Source organism: Chionomys nivalis, chromosome 14 (genome assembly GCF_950005125.1).
Source record: "Chionomys nivalis chromosome 14, mChiNiv1.1, whole genome shotgun sequence".
In the NCBI taxonomy this organism is placed as follows: Eukaryota; Metazoa; Chordata; class Mammalia; order Rodentia; family Cricetidae; genus Chionomys; species Chionomys nivalis.
Window position 1 is genome coordinate 40,758,975 of NC_080099.1, and position 7,950 is coordinate 40,766,924.

Genomic DNA, 7,950 nt, shown 5'->3' on the forward strand with positions numbered 1-7,950 from the left:
TATAAGTGGATTTAACCTTACAGTCTGGGGAGGGACAGCACCATTGCTATCTATTGCTATTCTCTCCAGTGCACTCCATCTTCTCTGCCTGGCTGGGTTAGCTGGGCTGTCTTGATGGGTGTTTACAGATGGATGTATTTCATTTAACAAAGGCTTATCAGCCTTAAGGACACAAGACCTTATTCCAAGTTCTTCTCTCTTTGCAGCTCCCTCAACCATCTTCATAACAAAGGGCATTTATTTCCCTCCTCAACCCCCACCCCTGTGGTGGTTGAGTGAAAAGGTTCCCTATAGGCTCTGGCATTTGAGTGCCTGATCCTCAGTTGGTAGCCCTGTGTGAGGAGTCTTAGAAGGTTTAACCTTACTGGAGGACGTAGGTCACTGGGGGTGGACTTTGAGGCTTCTCTGCCTTCCCACCTTAGTTCACCCCTATTCTCACGCTCATCCCTCTGGCCTGTTTATCACGCACATCCAGACTTCACACACAGGATCTTCAGTGTCCAGGGGCCTCCTTTCCCAGTTCTGCCCTGTTGGGAAGACACTGGTGGACTGGAATGGCAGGATATCCCCTCCTTGTCTCTCTAGCAAAGTCAAGGACAGTACCCACAGGTCTGAGTCTTAAACTTTTGTTTCTAGAGAAGCTTTCTTCCTTTCTTTCTTTCTTTCTTTCTTTCTTTCTTTCTTTCTTTCTTTCTTCCTTCCTTCCTTCCTTCCTTCCTCCCCCTCCCCCCTCTCTCTTTTCCCTCCCTCCCTTCCTTCCTTCTTTGTTTTCTTTTTTCAACAAGGCCTCATTACATCAGGTTGTCTTCCACCTCACTATGTAACCAAGGATGACCTTGAACTTTTGATCATCCTGTCTCTACCTGTGGATATAGGTGTGCCACCACATCCAATTTTATGCACTACTGGTACTCTATTTCAGGTCCTTGCACTCTCTGGGCAAGCACTCTATCGGATGAGCTACAAACCCAGACTCTGTACTTTAAGAAAAATATAATTCAATTTTGCTTCCAGAAAAGATCTCCATTGGATTATAAATTTAAAGAACTCTTTTTTGGAAACTCGATTCAGCATTAACTTTGTACACCCAAATTTACCTTCCTGACATAAACTGATTCCAAACATCAATTAAGTTTGAGTCCTACAGAAGATGATGTTTTCTCATCCTAAGTCTCCTGCAAATACGAATCATTTCAGCAATGTGTTTGTTCAGATGGGCACTGGCCACTGTTTTAAAAAAATTACTGTGGTTCACTGGAGCTTACTTGGAGTGAAGTTTATGCAAAAAGTAAATCTGAAAGAAATGTTCACAGTTGTTTGTATCACCTGTCCTCATTAGCTGAGTTTTCTCATGTTCTAATTAAACGTAGTAATTATTGAGAGTTCATAGTCATGCAACTATTTGAGAGAGAAATGGAGCTAAGTCAATGTCAAAATTGTGGTATCCAAGCCCTGCCTGTATCAGAGGACGTGCAAAGCCCTGAAGAAAGGTCTGGGGACAGGGCAGCAGAGGGTCCTCACTGAGCTGGGGAAGGGAAGGACAGAGGAGCAACTGGTCCTGATAACACTAGGTCAAAGTTCACCTGCTTCCCAGGGCTTCCTTTCTGCACAGTTAGCATCACTGTCAGTCAGCTCCCAAGCACTTCTCCCCACCAGTGGCTGTTTCTCAGGAAACTCGGACCATTTAATTTATACGAAAATATAGATGGCTGATAACCAACCACCGCTGTTTTTTATAAATTCAAAATGTGCTTTTTGAGGATGTCTATGTGTCAGGTAATGTGAAAGACGCGAGCATGCACAAGGAAGAAAGGGAAATGTTTTCCTCAAGGGGTAATTTTACTCCCACAGGAAACCAGAGGTTTAAATAGATATTCACAAAACGGAGTGGCAGGTGTCAGAAGAGGAAAAGAAGAAAGTAGTTAAGATGTTCAGCTAGAGTTCCTTTCTGGAAGGCACGGTGCCTCAGCCGCCACCGTCTCCTCTGTATCTCCCCATAGTGCCTCACACAGGCATTCAGTGAAGGGTTGGCCATTTGTTGTTTGGTGAGACACATCTGATTTCAATGCTTGGCATTTAGTGTGTTGTGTGTTATCTTATGTGCCAATACCTTATGAAGGCTTCACAGGGGAATAGCTTTGAAAGGGACTCTGAGACAGTCATGGTGGTACACGCCCTAATGTCTACATTCAAGTGGTTCTTCAGAGTCCAGCCTAGGGTTTGCGTAGCGAAACCACACAAAAACAAAACAAAACAAAAAACCCAATACACACACAGTGAGGCCCATTGCCTAGATTTGTGCCCTTCTCTAATCATCTCCCCTCAAGTGTTGGTGGCCCAGAAACTCTTCTTACAAGAGGAGCAGGGTCAAAATGTGACATCACCTCAGAGATTTGGTTACAGAGGACCGTAACTCTTTCCCTGGCTCACTCAGGCCATATGTGGCATTTTGATAGGTCCATGTAGCAAGGAGTGCTATGTGGCCTTTAGCCACTAAGGCCTCAGCAACCTACCAGTGAAGGCAAGGGGGAGCTTGAGAGGGTGAACTAACATGAGTGCAGCTCTGGAGCCAAGCTCACTCAGCTGATCCAGGTTCTTAGCTCTACCTGAAGGTAATACATGTTTCACGATGGCAGATAAAGGGCTGGGGCTTTATCCCAGTTACTAGAGTGCTTGCCTGGTGTGCATAAAGTCCTCGTGCTATCCTAAGCACTGCACCAGACAAATGGCTGTGACGGTGCACACCTCGAATCCCAGCACTAGTAAGGGCGGTGGAGGCAGGGGGGATCAGAAGTTAAATGCTATCCTTGGCTAGGGAGTAAATTAGAGTCCAGCCTGAGACACAGGAGCCTTATATAAACAAACAAACAAGCCAAAATAAACACACAAGCCTTGGTTGACTCGTTCTTAGGAATAGGTAACTAAGGCAGGATAAGACCACCTTCTATCCAGCTATCCAGCTCCTTGCTGTGGCCTTCTAGGTCCCCAGTTTTTCTTTCTTTCTTTTTTTTTGTTTTTTGTTTTGCAGGCTAAGGGGTACCCATGACCATTTCTGTGATTAATGCTCAATTTATTAAGCTCATGAACCTAAATCCTCATATCAAGTTTTTGTGGAGCATTTAAGAACTGATTAAAATTTTATAAGTAAACTTTAAAATTTTAAAGTAGCCACAATTGTCTATTTAGGATGGCTAATCCCTTTAAACACTCTAATAACCCAGTTCGTGAACACATAAGGATGGCTGGTGCTAAAGCTGGACCCTGCTACTGGGCAGCATCAACACATGGATGAGGTAGCTGTTTTTTTCTTTTTTTAATTTGTGTGCCTGCTTTTCTGTGCTCATTTGGACAATCTCTTGGGACGTCAGTCTAATTATTTCTCTTGCTTTCTGGGGTCACAACATTCTTAGCAGATTCATAGAAAAGATGATCTTATCAGGACCCTGAGACTGTGACGTGGCACATGAACGGATTAATCCTTGCACAGGCTTACTTGTTTCTCCTGAGGTGGTTTTAATCCAAATCACCTTTTCCATCATGGCTTTTCTATAGTTCATTGACATCTGTCGTGTCACGAGGACTGATTTAGCCCATATCTTGTGCCTAGGGCTTAATTTTGCAGCCTACTGTCTACTCTTGAATTTAAAAAATATTATCTCTTGACAGCTGTTATATAACTGATTGTGTTGTCAGAATCAAATATTGATTTGTTCTCTTAGCATTAGAGACTGGCGTATTTCTTATTATCACAGAGACTTAATCTCTTGAGTTGAGGGACCGAGTCTTCGGTTGTGAGCTTTGCAGCTGATAGTTTATTTGAGAAACCAAAATAACCAATCGTAGAGCATTTTCTTCTTTTGTTCATGTAAAGGTTCACTGAGACGGAATAACTCTGCCTGATTTTGGTTTATAGTTTCCGTATTCTTTCTCCTTAAGCAGTGAAACACAGATGACTATGTCTCATATACACAAAATTAGCAGAAGAAACACAAGCACCTTCTTAATATTAAAATTAGCAAGGACTCCATTCACCATTTTCTACTACAGTGACCTTCGGGGAAGACGTCTTTTTATGCTTTTTATGTTGAGATATTTTGAATCCCTATTGTTTTACAAGACTTACTTTGTTCCTGGAAGGTATGATGATGGCAATGATAGGGATTCTGATGCTCAAATTGTAACGTCACATTAAAAGCCTCTTCCTTCTCCTCTTCTCAAAATAAAAAACAAGTAGTAGACAAGTTTAGTAGACAAGACTAAACCGTAACGCCATAGCACAGTTGGGTGACAAAGGTTTACTAAAACAAAAGACTGTGACAGTGTGTCCTGCAGGAATGGAAGAGGTGTGACTGGAATCCAGCAAGGCTCCCAGGAAGGACTTAATAGGTTGGGTAGCACTGTTTGATTTTTGTTGACCTGAAAATAAGTTTAATTTTTATTATCTGTGCCTTATTTCTACAATACATTTTATTTTTTTATTAAACAGAGTTATATAAAGCCATTGCTTTTTTTCTCCACACCCTTCTCATCAGTCCCTTGGTTGCCTAGACAGCCCCCACTTCTACTTCCGTGTCATCAATACATAAGTCTACAATTTTTATTTCAAACAACGGTGCTGTACAGTCAGAGGAGGCCCCTTGCCCTTTACACACCGATGGTGACGTCCTTGGAAAAATTTTTAGCTTTTCATAACAAAACGTTGGTGGAAAGATGTGCTAAATTTTTCCCTCTGGTTCTGGGTCATGGACTTGGGTATCTTCTGAGGGACTGCGCCACTCTTCAGGAGAATACCGCATGAAAGGCCTTGTGCTAGACTCTGGCAATGTACTGCAATGCTGAAGTAGGTGCTATTGTTGCTGCCGCTCTTCTGGGTCATTCAAAGCTGAGAACTTTGAAGGTCTTGATTTCCCACTGATGTTTCCAATTTAATGGACAATGTTGCCATTCTTTACTTTGTGTTATGTAACATTCCATCAACTCCTAAACCTTTCTTCTAAACTGACAATCTTTAGTTTTCTTCTTCTTCTTTTTTTTTTTGTATAATGAAACAGCTCAATGGAGCCAAGGTATTTCTTCTACCACCACACTGTCCTCTTTGGTATAATGATCTTCAAACCTTTGTCACAAATAATTTATATTTTTGCCATTCTTTTTAAACTAAGAATTCTGTAGTACTTCTTTTATTGCTTTACTATTACTGATTTTATTACTATTACTATTTTATTTCATTAATCTTAGGTGTCCCAGGCTAGCTTGGAACTCTTGAGTGCTCTCCCTTAGTGAATGTTAAGAGAATGGGTACTGACTATCATATCTGGCTGAGATTTTATATGTATTAATCGTGAGTTATTTGGCTATTGAGAATTTCATTTTAAGTGGATTTTCTTAAATACATCTCTCTGAATAAGAGAATTTCTCCTTAGCTTTTCAAGTGTAAACGGGGTAACAACAGTGTCAGACTGTGGTGGCTAAAGAACTTAATATACACAAGGTACTCTAAGTAACTATACAAAGAGTGACCGGCACATGTATTCAGTACCTCATACATGTTAGCTATCATCGAGAAACAATTGTAGTATGTTTTGTTGAAGAGCGGCTCCATTGCCAGAGGACTTGTTTATAAGTTGTCTTATCTGCATTGCACGATGATTTAGCATTTGGTGTTCCTTTGATGTTCTCGATACGGCTACTGAAAATAGCTGCATCTTTGAGAAATTCAAAGAGGGTCAGGTGGTGGTGCACACCTTTGATCCCAGCCTTTGGGAGGCATATGCAGGCGAGTTAGAGGCTACAGAGAAACCCTGTCTTGAGAAACCAGAGAGAGCATGGGAGAAGGAGAGAGACAGAGACAGAGAAAGAGAGATCTAACTAGTTTCAATTATTTTATCCATAGTTTGAAGGTAAGAAAAACAATTTCCCCAGGAGAGCTAAGCCTAGACTGTAAGTCTTTTTCTAATTGGGACTAATTTTTAAAAATTTATTTTTGAGTGTACATGTGTGTCCGTGTACATAGGTGCATGTGTGCAGGTGTCGGTGAAGACAGGAAGATAGCATCCGATCACAATCACCTGGAGATGGAATTGCAGGCATATGGACCCTCTGACATGGATGCTGGAAACTGAATTTGGGTCTTCTGCAAGATCAATGCATGCACTCAACCACTGAGCCATCTCTCCAGCTCCAGGATTTATTTATTTTGTTTTAATCTACAGATCACAGTCTAAGGTACATAGTGGTTTAACTAAAAAGTGGCTTGTTAGCACATTGTTATGAAAATTGTTTCATGCTTCAGATAGTTGGTATAGGGTTTACTGAAACCCTAGGTTTCTCCAAATTGTTAACACTTCATCAAAGTGATGGTTTGGATCTTAAAAGTTTCCCAAAAGCCATGTGTTAAGGGCAGGTGTGACTGCCAGCCACAAGCACTACTGACAGACAGTGAGATTTTTAGGAGTTTATTAGAATAAAGTCAGAGCATGTGTGATTAATCTTTAAGGGGACATTAGGGTTCCACTCTTCTCTGTGTCCTGGACACCACGAGGCGGAACATCTTCTTCACCATGATGTACTGACTTGTCGTATGCCCAGAGGCTATGGAGACAATTGTCTGTGCACAGAAACCTCTGAAACTAAAGGCCCAAATAAAATTTCTCTCTTTTTGAGTTGCTGATGGTCTTGACAGTGTATTCAGCCCAGTGGTGTAAAGCAAACTCATAAGGGACCAAACCGAGACTGCCGGTCGGATGTTTGCTAGCCTTGGTTGGGATCACTTCCTTGTTTGTCTCCAGAGCAGGCAGAGCTAATGTCCAGAAGCCCTACAAGCCCTTCTTGATGCCTTACTGATCTGTACTGGGCCCTGTGCCCACTGTCTTTCTCTTCTGGTAGTGGAGGTGATCCTCAGATTCATCAGGACCAGTTCAAAGCTTTCTGTCTCAAAAAATGGTGCTTATTAGGGTTGAGACAAGAGTTTGCAGGAGAGCAGGATTCTATTTGAAGATGGAAAGGCGGAACAAATTCTGATAGACAACAGTTCAATCTACCCACTGAAGGAAAAACTACACTTGCCTTTCATTTACACTGCAATCTATTCTTTGTCTGGTGTGCAAACATTACTTAACAAAGAGGTGGAGAGAGCGTGCTGTCAGGGTGGACCAAGAGATATTCATTTGCTTACACCTGTCTCTGAGTTCAGTCTCTCAATCTCAGAAGCACTTGACCCGGGAACTAGCACCACTGCCTTTTTCTTTGTTTGGTTTCCACCTCTTGACAACTCCACCCACTTCCAGGACTTCTGGATGAGGTATAGACTGACCCTCTCCTCTGGAAACCCCTTGATGAATCGTCAGCCACCACATCTGTTACTCATTTCGAGATCATGGGGTATCTTTGACTGTATGGCATTATCTGTTACCTTAGATGCGCTACTCTTTTGAGATTTATGCCCACAAAAGTTGCCATTTAGTCATGTCCTTTATTATAGCTCTGAGATTAGGGAAGCACCTGCTGATGGGTTGATTGGTACCTTGAGGTGTGGGATGTGCTCCACATCCTATGACAGTTGCTTACTCCGTCTTTTGAAGAGATTCTGACATCATTGTTACTTCTCGTAGAAAATACAGGTTGACTTGACATCCTGGCTTCTGCAGGCAGCTCAGTCATAGCAAAAGACACAGAGAAGTCTATCACCTCTGGGCATATGGAAGAAAAACACTGGGGTGCATGTGACAGACAAGTCTGCTGCACCCCTGGAGCTCACCCTTTAACTCTCACAGTTTGCGTGTTTGGTGTTACCTGTGCCTAGGAAAGGGGTTATGACTTCTGACAGAATTAGGGTACCAAGGAATCATTTTAGTCTGCACGGGAATAACACCAGTCAGAAATGGTCTTTTGAGGACTAGGGATGTAACTCAGTGATAAAGGCCTGTAGGAGGTCCTGGGTTTGGTCCTCAT